The sequence below is a fragment of the Rhea americana genome, unplaced genomic scaffold (assembly GCF_003343005.1).
Source record: "Rhea americana isolate MKP2758 unplaced genomic scaffold, rheAme1 scaffold_200, whole genome shotgun sequence".
Classification (NCBI taxonomy): domain Eukaryota; kingdom Metazoa; phylum Chordata; class Aves; order Rheiformes; family Rheidae; genus Rhea; species Rhea americana.
The window spans coordinates 667041-683607 of NW_028186151.1; positions in this window are offsets into that span (position 1 = coordinate 667041).

Genomic DNA, 16567 nt, shown 5'->3' on the forward strand with positions numbered 1-16567 from the left:
CTAATTAGAGAGCTTTCCTCACAAACAGCTCCCCTGTATGCTAAAATATATGGACACCTCCCTAACCACCCAGAGAGCCTCCTGGGACCTGCAGCATTGCCAACACAGAGACATACTGCGGAGAAGCACACATCTCTATTTTAAGTTATCTTTAGTGCAAATACATAGTTCTCCTATGGGAGGAAAAAACGTTCACTGCAGCTCTTCCTTCCTTCATCAGACCACGTACTCAAATCATCCGCTCTGCTTTGTTCAGCTGGAGCACTTGCTCCCTTAGCCAAATAAGCCAGCACTCTACAAATTCCCAGCAATTGCTCTGCTGAGCGTTACTGATCCATTCCTGATAGTCTGAGAGCCTCTGCTGTTTTGCTTCATTCATGACTATTTGGGAGAGCTGGTTCATATTTTCAAAATCTTTTCCAGAAACCACTAGAACCACTAGTACCTAATCTCTGCTTTTTCGGTTGTGCTGGCTGTGCCCCACTGCCATCATGATAGATTGCAGTATTCCCATGGTGCATTTACTGAGTAAACATGGCTTACTAGGGCCATTTGTGAACATATACACATGTAGATAAAGTATTCTGGCTGCTTCAGATGTCCTACAATGAATGAATTCTTCCACGTTCTTCCATGTGCTTAGTGGTGGCCCACCTCAGCTATTAGCTGGGTAACTATTCAGTTCAAATGCCTGAAGATGCTCAAGATGCTTATGGATTTTGTCAGGGTGTTTTCTGGATCTAGCACGATACAGATCAAATTAGTTGGTTAATTATTAAGCCTTTCAAGGAATAAAAAAGAGGAAGGCAAGAACTCAGACCCAGGTGGAACAGTTGTTGTGCTAAAGCATACTCCTAGATAAAGCTGGGCAGAAGCAGGTGTCCTGTTTCACGGACTATTTGGGCTGTTGGAAAATTAGTGTGAAAAGCAATTTGGGTGCCTGCCATTGCTCTTAGTGTCCTTCCAGCTGACCCTGCGAGTATCCTTCAGAGAGCAGCAGTGCTTCAAAATCCAGTCCTTGGCTGCTGGTAGAGAGGTGTTCAACCGAGTGCTGTACATCCAGGGGGACCAGGCGGGGAGCCAGGCCCTTTGAGCAGCCAAATCCTGCCACAAAACACCTAGGAGCTATTTTTTGTGCTGGCAAAATCTGCAGGGTGGGCAGACCGCTCTTAGCGCAGTTGCAAGGAAATCACAGGGGAGACACTAGTCTCTGGGCCTCCAGAAGTGGGCACATTCAGAGATGGCAAGCTTTCAGGTGGCATGATCGGCTTCTCCCTCTCCGTCTCCCTCCCTTCTTTCTCCCATAATGAGCCTTATGTCAAAAAAAGATGGTAGATATTTATCAAGTCAGTAACTAGAGCTTCAGTGAGTGTAAAGGAAATATAAGAAGAAAAGGGATCCCCCCCAGTCCAGAACTGGGAACCATGAAATCTTGTGAGAATCTTGGTTACTGCTGGTTTCTTTGGGTTCCTGTCGAATTTATTGTGATGCATCAGGGAAGAAAAATCTTCATGAAATAAATATCATGTTGCAAGGCAGTGGGGGAATATTGTTTCCCTAGCCTCAGGGTTAAGACAACCAATTCATATCTGACGCATCTGGAATTTTGCAGCCCTTTCCCATTACCCCTCCATCAGCAACATGGACACGGATGGCAGGGAAGAGCTGCTGAAATGATCTGGACGTGATTTACGAGGCAGGATGAAAAGAGCAAGGGAAGTCTAGGTTGTTAGTTCTGATATTTAGAAATGATAAACAGCATGAAAAGGAGATTTTTTGAGATTTTTTTTTTTAATGCTTCCAAACAGATGCAAAACATGTAGGAAATAGCTCAAATCAAGAATGGGAAAATATTGGCTTAACTGTAGGAGAAAACTTCCTGGCAGAGAGATTTGTTATGGCTAGATCTATGCTATGAATTGCCTCCCCAAGGGAAGGGTTGCAAACCCTACTGCCTGATCCATTTAAAGCCAGATTAGAGTAAAACATGTAGCGGAGAACTTCTAGCAAAGTGGCTAGCAATTCTCAGTAATTTCCAAGCTCTCCTGTGCACCTGCGCAAGAGCTACCGGGGAGCTACCTCGTTGAGGGCACCAGGAGGGTGTGAAGCCGGCCCTTCTCCCATTTCCACTGTGAGAGAGCAGAAGAAAGCGTTTCACTGCCAAAGAGAAACAAATCTGACTTCCCTTGTACCGCTCTGCCCATCCTCAGAGGGACAGTGTCTTAGCGGGTGTCTCCAGGGGCTGGCCAGAGCCAGCAGGCTGAGGTTCTCCCCGTGCTCCCATCCCTTCCCCTGCAATGCAAATCGTTGCCTGTGTTCCGTCCCTCGCCTGCATTCGCTGCAATTAATTCCCGAAACGCGGCAATTATTTCAAAAGCACAGCATAAATGGCACAAACCACCACTTCACGCAGCAGGATATCAAAACCCAGGCGCACGAGGGGACCCACAACCCCAGCAGTGTGTAAACAGCGGTGACAGCCCCAAACACAGGGCAGCACAAAGCTGTGTTAATTACTGCTCCCGCCACAGCCTGGTAATTTGCTGATACCAACGCCTTCCAGCACAGCCCTTGTGATCTGCTTAGTAATTGGGATACTCGCAACACGCCGAGAAGAGGAAGCCAAAAGAGCTTTCTCTGCTTCCCCAGCGTTCGCCGGTAATCTCTAACCGCGGCATCAGCAAAGGTCAAGTGCACTGCTCATTAGCTTCCAGACCAGTCTTCAAGAGTGCCTCAAGTCCTTGAGATTTATGGGGGGAAGGAGGCAGAGGATGAAGCGAGTGGAAGACAGAGCAGCAACCCACCCTGGTCTTGCCCCCTGGGGAGGTTGGCAGACAGTTTTGTAGACACTACGGGTCCTTCACCCAGTGGAAGGACGAACCTACTAAGAAACATTGTCAGGCAAAACCTTCTGGTGGCCTTCAGGACAGTTGGAGAAGCTCAAGGGACACTTGGATCGTTTCTGGGGAGCCAGAGGGTATCCTGACACTGAGCTGGTTTAAATAATTTGCATGAAAAAAATATTTTGTGCAGTGAAAAATAGCCTTTCCCAGAATGACACTTTGTGTAAAATGTCCCTTTTCCCTCTGCATTTTAAAAATTATTGTCACTATCAGTGTCACTTAGAGAAAAGCCAGCTGAAAAGAAAGGAAAAAAAAAAGCCACGTGCTTGAAAGCAAAGTATTTCAAAGTACATTTGAGAATTATTCTCAACAAAAAAAAATGAGTTAATAATTTGTGAAAAAATTATGGAAAAACAGAAATGAGGTCTCTTCCTTCAGACGCACATCTGAAATTTTGTGTTTTCATGAAAACAGTTTCCAGTTTCACCATCTCTGATCTGAGAAGTCTACAGCAATTCCTTGAAACTGTCACTTGCCGAACCTGTTGTGATGGTAGCGCTGCTGCGCCTTTCCTCCTTTCCTGGTGGAAAGCAATGTTTTAACAGAAGAGAAGCAGCCATCTCCTCCATCCCCTTGGCCCAGAGAGGTGGGTTGCAGGCAGGTACAATCCTCGCAAGCTCTGCAGGAGAGCGGCACAGCATTTTGGGGGGTCTCTTTCAGAAGGGGGCAATGCCTGACCCAACCGCCCGAGGGATAAGGCGCAAGTTGTGACCGATGCCGTCCATCAGACGCAATCTGGAGAGAAACAGCCGCAGAGCCTTGATCGGGGCTGACAACTCAATGGGTGCTTGAGTGCCCGAGGATGCAAGGCAGAGGACGAGGCAACGATCTCCAAATGCCTAAGGGGACAGGGAAGGCGGTCTTCTCGCCAGCTGCTGCAAATGCGGCAAGGAGCAAGGGAGCTACCCTGAAACAGCTCAAGGTGACTCGCCAGGACACGCTTTCTGGCAGCGCAGCACAGGAGAGGGAAGGGGAGTCTGCAACAGTACCGGCCCAGACAACCCTGCCCTAAGCCTTTGGGATGTAGAAGATGGTGTTTATGAGGCCTTCTAGTCCTGACTTTTCCATGATTATCTAAATATCTCTTTTCAGGGAGCCACAGATAAATCAGCTTACCAATGCTCTGTCTGTAGAGCAGAACTAGAAATGACTGCTTCCCATGGCGGTCATCCCACCTAGGCCTTGCATTCGGCGCTCTTCTCTGCTCCTCAGGCATCGTAAGGGTGCTTGGAGTCTCAGCATTTTAACAAGACACGGGCAGATTGTAGCCTCTGAGGCTAGACAACGCTATACGCTATTGAAAAATCCTTCCTTTCCTTCATCCACACTTCGCAGGAGTGTATTTACAGCCTGCAATCACGTCTCCTTTGACTGTGTGGGAAATGGCACCGGCTACGTTTGAAAAAAATGGCTGCAAAAGCACACACATAAGCTGCAAATAAGGGGATTAATTCTTATACACACGGGGCAAAGAAGGAGGCCTGGTACAGCCCCGCACGGCCGCGGGCAGCGCCGCCACGCTGGCAGCCCACCCTGGGTACCAGGTAGGATTTCTTGAAGCAGTAGGCAATTCTCCTTTCTCCATGCCTAATTAAAATGCACGGGGTTTGATTCTTAATTGCCTGCTGTGACTTGTGAAGCCCATCCATTAAAAACTTCCCCAAATTTCCAAATAAATCCCGGCTCCATTTTGGAGCTCGAAGTCGTGCATTAATCAGATTCATCTGCCTGGTTACATGAAAGTCCCTTCCTATTTATCTCCTCGTTCGAACTATATAAATGCCCCACAGCAAAAATCTTCATCTCTCCACAATGCCGACAAATAGCAGCCTTTGAAAAAGAAAAATTAGTGGTGGGTAATTATTTTGGAGGCAGATACAAAATGATAATTTCTTAAACAATTACTTTGAAATATTAACAATTGTTCTCTAAATCCCAATTTAAATCCCGATATGAATTATAGTTTGTCAGATCTGTGCTTCTGAAACATTTGTTCCTTGAAAAGAACATAAAAAAATGCCAGCGCAACCTTTTGCTTCCTTACCCGCTAAGCGGAGCAAAAATGGCTTTGCTCTTGTTTTATCAACACAAATAATTAAAACACAAGAGAATGTTTGGGATTCATATAGTTGTATTTGGCATCTTATTCATATTTATTTGATCTGTGCGATATCATTTTAATTAAAAGCTCAGTCTCTCCCCCTCCCCAACCCCCGGCCTAAGAATAAATTATTTATAATAACATCGCTGCTCCATGCTGCTGGAGTCAGGCGGCGCCTGTGCAGCAGTCAGGTGCTGGCAGCGAGCTCGTGAGGGCCGTTTACCCAGCAGCGCTGCGATGGCGGGCACGCGTGCAGGAGCGGAAATGGGCAGCGGAAAAGGACGAGTCGGGGATCCTGAGCCATCTGCAGCCCGTGAGATGCTCACGGCAGCCTCCTGGTTAGAGGTGGCCAAGCCCAGCACGGCTGTGCTGGGGCGGAGGCTGTGGGGCGTGCGAATGAGGTAGTTTCCTCCAAATGGCCATCACTGATGGACTCCAGGTCCCCAAGCCCCAACACCAACAAGCTCCAGGCCCCCAGTCCCCACCACCGACACGCTCCAGGTCCCCAGGCCCCATCACTGCCCTGCTCCAGTCCCTGCCATGATGCCTAGCCCAAATCTCTCCCCACCACGTCTTCACTGGCATACGGTCACTCAGGTTCCCGGGGAGGTGCCTGAGGATAGGAGTTGGGATTATTTAGAGACACTCCCAGAAGCAGAGAGCGACTGCAAGATGATTCGGTTTGCACTTGCATTCTGTCTTCACTGATGTGCACAAGACTTCAGCCAGTATCCAGTAAGTCTTTAGCTTTTATTAAAAAAACCTTCATGCTGCATTTCCTCTTCTCTAGCTTTACTCTCTATAGTACAGCCTTTACTCAAACCTGTTCCCTTCAAAGGGCTTTAGAAACTACTCAATACTGGAGTGGGTTCAAATCAAAAAAAAAAAAATCAATTTTTTTGCATTTCCTTTAGAATTCAAGGACTAAATCTAAAATAGGAGACTTGCCACGGAATTCAGCACTTGGCAGATCCAGGCTCAAACTCTGCATTTTAGCCAGAGTTTTTCCACGCGTGGCTAGCTTTCATCTGCACTGTGTAAATGCTGCTCCCAATAGCAGGCATAAAAGTTTCAGTTAAATTATTCTTAATTAGTGCTAATACTAATAGGAAGCTGCAGGTAAGCATCTGGGCTGGGTTCCCATCACTTCCTTCTCTACAGCTGCTCTGACAGCAACTCAATGGCCACTTAATAACCTGGTTTCCATTCAGAAGGACTCCGATTTCCATAAATGAGGTAAAAACGCCTCTGCAATATAGGTCACATAATTAAATACTAGTACCTAGAATTATTTATGAGACATTACAGCTATGCAAATCGAGCACTTGAAGCATTCTTATAAGTATTTATGAGTAACCATGAGAAGATCATCCCAAGCTGCCAATGGAAAGCAAGAGTTGGGTTTTACCTAAAATTATCTAAAATTAGTGTTGGTGAGAAGGTTTTTTTTTTTTTTTTTTTTTTTTCCAGCTTAATAGACTGTCCTTGCACCTTTGGGACATCTGCTTTTTAGTTTTTAATTTTTAACATGCCAAGTTAAAGGTTAAATGTCACAAATTTAACGCAAATGAAGGGGCTGTTAACGTGAATACAGGGACTACGTGGAATAATGTGTAATTGTGTTTTTCCAATTCAAGGACAAAGCCCAGCTGCATATAAAAGTGGCCGTGGCCACACGGACCTTTCTGGGACCACAGAAATGGCCTGGGGGCCACAAGGATTATGGGGATGACAGAGGTTATAGGGACCACAAAGCGAGGCACTGAGGAGAAACAAAAGGTCATTTTGTGTGGGAATGGGAATGCAGTGGCAGCAACAGCAGGAAGAAGACTTCCTCCTGAATGAACTCAAGGCAACCTGCAGTTAGGCAGGGACCTTTCATGCCAAGCTCTCCATGGCTGCACACTCCAGCACGGGGCACCTAACAAGAAGATGCCCACAGACAAAGAAGTTCTGAGGCATCTTAACAAGAGCATCTTTCCATGCCAAGTCTTCAAGTGAGTCTCTTGGGTATTTTCATCCATTGCTCCTTCTCTTATTTCCTCCTCCCCACCTGTAGGACCTGGGGCAGCCCATGTCTACCTCTACATCCTCTCCTTTCAGCATGCCTGTTCCAATGCTGCTCATGCTGCAGCTCCCTTGCGATCAGCAACGCAATCAAACAGCGAGGAGGAGCAGACCTCTGCCCTTTGCTATCCTCTGCCAGAGCAACAGCAAAGCCCAATGCAAAGCGTGAGGACAGAGCATGATGTTGCCCTTGAAAAACCTCCCAGTCCCCATGAACTTGTGTCTCAAGGCTTTCCCTTAAGTTTTATCTTTCTGCTAATTACCTCTGAATAAACTTCACCTGTGAACCTAATCACTTTCTGAACATGTCTGAAACTGGTCTCTGCAACCTCCGGTGGCAAGAAGTTTGATGGTGAACCATTCCTTTCCTATCCCAAACCCTCCTTTGAAGTGATCCACGCTTCTGCCTCAGTCCCTCAAGAAGCAGTTCAGGATCGGGGCGCTCCTTTGGCCTAGGCAGCACCACCTTGCACTTCTGAGGCCATAACCTCAGTCGTCTGCCTGAGCTATTGCTAATCTGCACACTCGTTGTGTGGTGACTAACTGCAGAACAAGGTGCTTAAGGCAAAAAAGCCAGGGCCAACTGAATGGGGGGGCAGCAAGGCAATCTCCAAACCCTGAGCCGAATGAATCCCCAGTGGCAACTTCCAAGCTGCCCCTGCAGGCTGAGAAGCAAAATGTAAATGTTCTAGTGAGCCTTCCAGGCTGAATCAAAGCTCACTGAGTTAAAGAGGAGAAGAAACAAAAGGGCCTCTTGTGATGGCTCTAAAGCAATTCCTTTAGGATGCACAGACATGATTAGGGTGAGACTCACTGGCGTCACAAAAAGGTGGGCCTCCTTTTGCATACAGTAAACATAGCCAGGCTGAGAAACCCCTCATAAGCGACCATGAGTATCTGCTTCCTTGGGTGCAGCAGCCCAGGAAGCTTTCCAGCATCACAGCAACAGTCACATCCCTTCCCCAGACCTGCAACAGCTGCTTGCACACAAGCAGCACGTGTGTGAGTGTGCACAATCGTGACCTCTAAACACACGTGGCAGGAGGCCACCTCTGCCTCATTCACCCTCAGGACCAGCCGTCCCTCCCCACGCTCCAGGCACCAACCAGGCTCTTCCAGAAATGGTGCTCATTGAGGTGTCAACCCTGGATGGGGGTTTCTCCCTGGAGAATCATCAGCTAACGGAAGGAGACATTTCCACAGCTATCTCCAAACTTTTGCAAGGAAAGCAGCTGCTTTCAAGTAGGAATAAAATAAAAAAGAAAAAAACAAGGTCACTGGAAAAGATAAAAAATAATGAGTTCCTTTCTGCAGGACTCTGTGCTCATCTTTCCCTCCCCCTCCCCCCCTTTCATCTCACTCCAGAAAAAGAAAAATAAATCTTTACTAATCCCACTGGAGCCCTGCCTCCAGATCCGCCTGCGATGCCAGTTGTAGCCACAACAAAAATTGAAGTCTGTTCTCAGACCCTGTGAGAATCTAATTATTGCTCTGGCCCCTAAAAGCTCCCCCTTCCTTCTCCATCCCAGACCCACTTTTCCTTGCAGGGCGATTGCAGCTCTCAGCTCTGTGTCAGGTTCAGACCAACCGCTGCCCACTGACAGTATTTCTTCTCCTTTTTCATGATCTTTATTTTTCTTTTCCTTAAGTCTCAGGGATTTGGAAACCATTGAGAAGTCTCAGAGCTGGCTTTTAACCAGTTGATTGAAGAGCAATTAGCAGAGAATGAGGAGGAAGCTCTTGTGGCATAAAGATGATTTTCGCCTCCTAGGCTGCACGTGGCAGCTATCCGGAGGTCAGTCCATCAAGCACCAGTCACACCTCCTTCCACTGGGGACAAACCCAACTTACAGAGCCAAAGGGTGCCAAGCAAAACTGTTCAGGAGAACCCCTCCTCTCCCCCCCCCCAATTTTGTGCCAACATCCACCCGGGTAGAAAAAAAGTTTCAAAAGTCGTTTTGCTCTGCCACTTTTTAAAACAGAGGATTACTCTACTTAATGTTCTGAAATGTCATTCCCGTTAGAAATTGGATAAAACATTGTGTTTGATCTAAAATTAATTGGGGTGGGGAGGAAAAGGGGTTATTTTGGTAGAGAAAATAAAATCAAAGAGTCTGTAGTTCCCATTGATCCAAATCATTTCTTATTTGAAATTTTTGTTGAGGGTTGGGCAGCGAGCTGAGAAGTTTTTCGTTTGTCTGGCTCTAATTGGAAGCCCTGAGCTGATGGGTACTTCATATTTGCAAAATATAAAGCGTGAACGGTCCCAGTGGGAGGGATATGGCCTTGCTGTTACTTTCATTTTATTGGCTTGCCTCCTCATTTTAAGCCATAAATGCTGGATGGACAGAGCAGGGAGGAAATGGTAGGATCAAAGAGAGGTTACGGCATGCTTTTACGCTCTTCGAGCTCCTCCTCTTCATTGGATTCCCTAAAAATCAGTGTGTCCACTATAATTGCTAGTCCCTAGTGGTGCTCTGCCCAGATTTGTGCAAGGCAAGCCTGGGAGGTGCGAGACACCTGGCTGTGGGAGCTTTCCAGCGTGTCTGCTTCCAGGCTGTCCTAAAGAAACCTCCACTTACAACTGGACTAACCCTAGAAAGCACGGTGGAAATTGCAAAATATTTTGCAGAGTATCTATCCTGAATGGACCGGGAGGCTTGGCTGGTAAAACACCTTTTTTTGTCGCATTGCCCAGCCCCGAAGTCCTGGGAGGTTGCCCCAAGGCACCTGTTCCTGACGGCGTGCTCCTGCTAGCTCTGCCAGATGCTGTCCGGCAGCTCTGCTGACAAAACTCAAAATGGGCAGAAAGTCCCACAGGGTTCAGCTCTCACCCGGGCCAAGGACAACCATGCTTTTGCCCCCATGCTGCGGTCATATGGCATCCTTTTCCCGGTGCTTGCTGCCAATTTCAACCTCCGGGAGCTCAGTCTCAGTGGTGGTGTCCATGCTGGCATCTGCCACAGTACAGTGGTCTCTGTCATACCCTTTCAGTGGTTAATGGGCTGGTGCCTCCTCCGCCAGCTCCTGCCTGCACACACACATTCACAAAACCTCTAAACCTCTCCCAAGCACATCTGATTGGCAGCATTTCTCTATCGATGTAGACAGAGATCTATATCATCTTCCACGCTTCAGTCTCTGTTTGGGAAACGCTGCCAGACGAGGGGACTGCCAGAGCAGGGAAGGAGTCACGCTAACAGCAAAACTGGGCTTAGATAGATCAGCGATCGGCCCACGTTCTTGAAGGCGCTGGCTGAGTTAGGATCACCTTGGGTTCAATTCTGAGAAGTTGGCCTTTTCCAAAGGTGATTCCCTGCATCATTGCCTGGTCAGGTTCTCAGTAAGGCTGGTCTCCCTCTGACTGCCTCAGTCCTCATGCTGGACATATCCATGGACACAAGGTGTGAGCCAGTTGTGAGTCTGTCCACCTGTCCAGCAAAGGACCTTCAGCCTTCCTCTTCCCCTCTGCCACCCGCCCCTTCCAGCAACCTCCACAAACGGTACTATCCACCCTGCAGGTGCTTCGTGGCCAGGAAACAGAGCCCACACCAAAAACTGCTGATGGAGTCCAGAGCCAAGGAAATAAAATCACTTTAAATGGCAATTGCTCTGAAAAGCCCTGCCAAGGGAGGGCAGGCAGCACGGGGGGGAGAGGAACTCTGCAGCTGTTTTCTTTCATGTCCTTTAAAGCTCCCATTATGTCATTTTTTAATTAAAGTATTTGGAGAAGGCTGATGGGATTTACTACTCTTTGTCCTTGGCAGAGGTGAGGTAGGCAGAGCAGCATTCAGGGGCTCAGTGAGCAGTGGTGGCTCCTTGTGGCCTCCCTCTTCATGAACGACGTGCCACTCGGCCAACCCCGGTGCAGGTGACCTCAGCTGTTAACCGTACTTCTTTTCAAGCTGCTGCTCCAGAGGATCAAATGCAAGATGAAGGGGAGATCCAGCCCTGGGGAGGCAAGCATGACCCCAGCATGGATTTTGATGGAGATCTCCAGCTAGGAGGCCTGAAATAGTTCCCAGGCCTTGCACTTTTGTCTTGCATGGGGCAAATAACCATCGTCTGCTCTTCTTTTTGGCCAGCAGCCCTCCAAGCAGTCTCCCAAGGAGGAAAATGCCCTGTCCTGGGACAACTTGAGCTCTGCTTCTGTCCCAGCTGGTGCACCACCTCCAAGGCTGTTCGTACTTCTGTTTTATTTGGCAGCTTTCAACAGAAAAATCACATGCTGTCAATCATCTGCCCGTTCTGGGACTGCCTGCTTCGTTCCACGGCAGGTTCTCCCCAGGCATCGGCCAGACCCGACCTCCATGGAGGATCTGGAGCCGGCCCGCCAGTGAGAACCCAGCAGGACCATCAGCTCAGTCCTGGCTCTATGCTGTGGAGCAGACCTCTCTGAAAGGCTTACAAGGCAGCTGTTTGCTCCAAAATGGGATGTCCTATCCACCCTGCCACGGAGCATCCCAGCCGCACCATGAATATTACAGTACAAATAGTTCAACCAAACTGGCAACAAGGCAAAAATCTGAGTCTGTGAACTCATTGCTCTTTACCATCAGTATAACAACAGCTTATGTTGGCGGCTGGTGGGTTAACTGTCCAGCTGAGTCTGTTTGTGGAAAGAGAGGGCTACATAAAACCAATTCCTTCTCATGGTAAAACCTGCCCTGAAAGCACTGCCTACAAAGAAATGCCGTACTTTAATCCCAGCTGGTTTGAATTTTCTGCATATTTGTAAAACAAATGATCTTTCTGTGCTTAGCCAATGTAGTTATTAATGTTTTCATCCACGAACTAAAACACATTGCAATTTCAGTACTTGCTAGCTATGAATAATGAACATATTAAAAAAAAATCAGCATTCGTTCACAGGACATTCATAACAAGACGACAGTGTTACAATCAACAGGTAGAAGACGCCGACAGACAGTTTGACCCATTCAGGGTTTCAACCCCCTCCCTCAAAAAAAGCTTCTCCAGCTAGACAGACACCTTATCCCAGCTCTGCACCTTCCCCCTCCCTTTCTTCCAGCTGTAGTATTTGATGGAGGCAGGAGAATCTGGTTGTATAAGTGGCTAAACAATAGCGGCGAGATAAGCAGCGCTCTGCTCAACGCCACATTTTTGCACAATATCATGGTTCATTATGAAGGAACGCAAACGCCCCGGCAGAATCCTAACCTAATGAAAGTCTTATTTTCCAGAGTAGCAGTTCATTACCGGACTTGCTGCGCAGTCTAAACCCCTAAGGTGAAAACAGTACAGGGCTGCTGAATCTTCAGCGAAATCCTAGCAGGCTTGGACATTTGCAATTCTGCTGCACCTTTTGTGGCGGGCGGGCGGATGTTGCTTGCTTTAAATCAAAGGGTTTTCAGACTCTGGATGGCCTTAGGGGGTGGGGAAGTATGGAGGCTGTTTCCACACTGCGGCCGGTGAAGCTTAAACACCATTAACCAGGCGGCTGCTCAGCCCGGGATAGGTGATTGCTCCCTGACAGCACCGACATGGATGTCGGTAGGCAGATGTGTGTCCCGGCTGCTCCCTGGGAGAGCCATCACGAACTGCGGCCCACAGACAACCTGCCAGAAGCCTGCAGAGACACGTTCAGTACAACAAATCTGCTCGCTCTTGCTTGCGGCAGTAAAAGATGGCAAAATAGTCATCTGTGTGGTTTTGTTTTTTTTTCCCTCATCTGTTCACAAAGCAATGGAAAACACAGCAATACAGCCAACCAGAGCTCTTCTAGGACACAGCCGCTCCTCTGCAAGGGCACTCAGGCATCTCCAGCCTGGAATAAAATTCACCTCCCATGGAAGTGATGCTTTCATTGTGGCCCAGCCGAGCATAAGAAATGCGGATGGAACAGAGCACGAACCCAGCCTGAAACAACTGCTGGTCTTGTCTTCCACAAAACCTGCCATGTAGCCCATGATCAGGATCTGCCACCTCCTGTGAAGCTACATTCCCTCAAAAGCAGATGTAAAACAGATTTACACTCTTCTCCAAAACAAACAAACAAACAAAAAAAAGACACAGTGGCACAAAATGAAAACAACCATCCAGGAAAATGGACAGAGAAAATACTTTTTATTTGCTGCTCCAACCTTACAGAGGAGAGTCTGCTGTACATGCTGTCCCTCTTTGCTGGTGCACTTCAGTACTTTTTTCAGCAGTGTACCTGCATAGCCTAGGAGCCACGAATCCATTTCCTTTCACTATTTAGGTGGGTAGGAGATGAAGTCCCACTGGTTTTCAGTAAGACTACAGCTCATACTTGAACATGGAAACAAGGCTCCTAACTCGCCTAAGGCCGGCAACGCTGGGCAGTGCAATTCCTAAGCAACCTCTAAATGCCTGGACATGGACTCCGAAGTTGTAGAGATACACCAGAAAATGCAGTCACTCTCCATCAGGCAGAAAACAGCAGTTACACACCATTTCTTCCCTCCATGTTACAGTCACAACTCATCTTCTTCAAATACATCAGCTATTCCTGACAGCTAGGGCTGTTAAAAAAATGAAGATTAACAATCACGAAATTTTGTGGAATCACAGTTATTTATACTTCTCCCAGGAAGGAAGAGGGCTCATCTCTACTATCTGCACCAACTGAAAGTTAAGTATTTATACTAAAAAAATGGTCTATGCTCCCTCTATTGAAAATAGGAGGAGACAGGCATCTCTAGAAAACAACTGAAGCCATCTGTCATAGTATACACCTCTTTGGGGAGAGTGGAAGTCGTCTTCCAGAAGGAACTTGCTTCCGCATGGACTACAGAGTGCGCCAAAATGAGCATGCACCTAATTTTTATATGATTGGTTAGGAGAGAGGAGTCCCAGTCCATATGTTAAAATGCATTAGTTCTTCCTTCTTAACATTCTTTACAATTATTAGTAGCGCCTCCTTCCCACTTTGTTATCCAGAATATTATCAAACATGCCCATCATGACTACATGAAGGATCACTCTAAATAATAACAAGAAAGAAGTGCTCGTCTGTGAATTTGGCATGCCCTCCAATCCCTACTCTCCCTTCCCCAGTACGCCGGCATTTTGTCTCTTTTTCATCTTCCTTCCAAAAGCCAGGCTCTATAAACTAAGGGCAAATAAAATACAGTAATCCCCTTCTCCACAGCAGCACTTTGAGGTGACAGAGCCATCCACAAACATGTATTTAGTAATATTACCATTAAATCAATTACTTGTAGTTCTGCCCTGCCCTAAGCCTGAGCCTTGTCCATCACAGATGTCAATGCCAGCTCCCAAGAGTGCTCAAACCAGCAAGAGAGCACACCCAGGGCGGGACAGTGCTCGGCTGGCCAGGATAAAGCCAGGTGATATGCTTCTGCTTCAGTTTCCCCGTCTCCAAGATGAGACTACGCACGTCAGGCTACCTTAGAAATCACATACAGGTTCTTTGGAGAAACAGGAACTTGAAACTGGTTGATCTATTTATAATATTTGCAGGTAATGGAATGCTAATACGATTCATTAACGTTGAGACAGTGTTCATTAGTGTCTTTTCACTCTTCCTTTGCAGGGCCTGTATTTCTATTTTATATGTAATCTGTTTTATTAAGCAGGTTCTTAACATAAAAAAGTATCATCTTCCGTGCAGATTTTTTTTAAAGCCCCTCAAATTTAATTAGGCCCCAAAAGGTTCACAGAAGTTTGGATATGTAGCTGAACTCTGGAAAACTTATTCTTACTCCACCTCCAAGGCATTTATGTTTTCTTGATCACTGTTAGATACTCCATCTTCTTCCTCCTTGCAATGTCAGACAATATTCTGTTCTTCAACATTTTAGCTACCCCAGGAAAAAAAAAAAAAGAGGCTGTTCTATTATCCCCTAATCTGCAGTACCGACGCATTATCCTCTGCAAGAGGCTCTGCCCACTGCTCCCTTGGAACTGGGAAACAGCTGAATAGGACTTTTCAAGCTCCTCCCAGTTGATTTTCCAGGCTGAAAAACAAAACCTCCAAGGCAACTAGTTCTCTTTGCCTTTGGGATGCTGAGACTGAATGCCAGGACTTCAGTAGTGGTGTAGGCCTACTTCAGTCAGGTTTGATTCAGCACTAGAAAAGGGAATTAGCTCCTGATTCTGGTAAAGTTCATTCCTTAGCTAACCTTGCCTGGTATTCACAGTTTGAAGCTATAAGGGGAAAATTTATCAGGCGATCCAGCCTCAAACCTCGTCTGGTCCAAGACCACACCTAAACTTCAAACTTGGTGTTTTTTTCACTGCTCTACTTTTCTGCTAGCAGGAAGATTCAGTGAAGAAAACTCCCAGATACAAACAGTGAAGCTGCAAGGCCTCCACGGGTGTCCCATGGCAAAGACTGAGTCTGAGTCAAGGTGTCTGATATTTTCACTATTCGGAAATGAGTCAAAATTGAAGCTGGGCACTTTTAAGAAATGTGACCTAGAGCAGGTCAGTTCTGACAGCTGAGGTGGACCTCTCAGCTCAGAACCTGTTCTTGACTGTTGTCCCAGCACTGGCCTAGCTCCCTCCCAGTGGCAAACATCCAAAAGCCCTCTGCTGCTACCTCTCCACAGTTGCCCAGTGCAACGAGGGCAAAATACAGTTCAAAACCAGTTGCCACGTTAAGAGGACCTACTGCTCTTGGGCTTTCCATCGTGTAGTGCCTCTTCTCAGCCTCTTTTCTAGCTGTCAAACCTTCCTCCAGCTACAAGGATCTGCAGTCTTCTGCAGCCCTACTATCCTCTCACTTTCCTGCTGCTAAAACCTCCCCTCCCTTCCAGGCAGAGGGCTTTCGAGCTGCCATTCCTCCTCCTTACCATAGGACAGTTAGCTATGTGTTGTTCCAGTTTAGGCAGAAATTGCAGTTTCATCTGTGGCTTTACACAAATGGGAATCTTCTGAAACACGTGCTTTTGTTGAATTAAATATTAACACAAATACAGGGGGCTGAGTGCAGCATTGGATTATTAATTTAATACTTAATTCAACAAGAAACCTTATGGTTGTTTTAGGGCAGTTTATTCTCTTTAATCCAGTTCATTTCCCATCAGCTCTAAAATTAAGTTTTCTTAATGAAGGAAGGTGATCAGGAAACCACATTCCCTTGTTAGAGAATATGTGGAGCTAGTGACTGAGAGCATAAAAACAATAAAGATAAGAAGCAGTAACAGTATCACTATGTCGGTACAGACAAGGAATGAGGAAGATAATTGATATTCTGCATAGCTCAGATGAATAAGAGCCTTTGGAGGAAAGGAAACAGGTGACCCTTAAATGGTTATGGTTCTGAGTGAAAACAGCACAGATGGCTCACTTGGAGGAAGGCGTTTTCAAATACCAGCTTACCTGCCGAACAGCAACGGGAATATTTAAGAACCACCTCATCAGCTCAGGTCCTTTCATTCTCCGTTCCTTAGGCTACGGTTGTAACGCTCACGCCGTCATACCTGCAGCAATGCACCCAGGACACTGGGCTTAGCAGGGACGTTTGGACTTCAGCAGAGCCATGTAC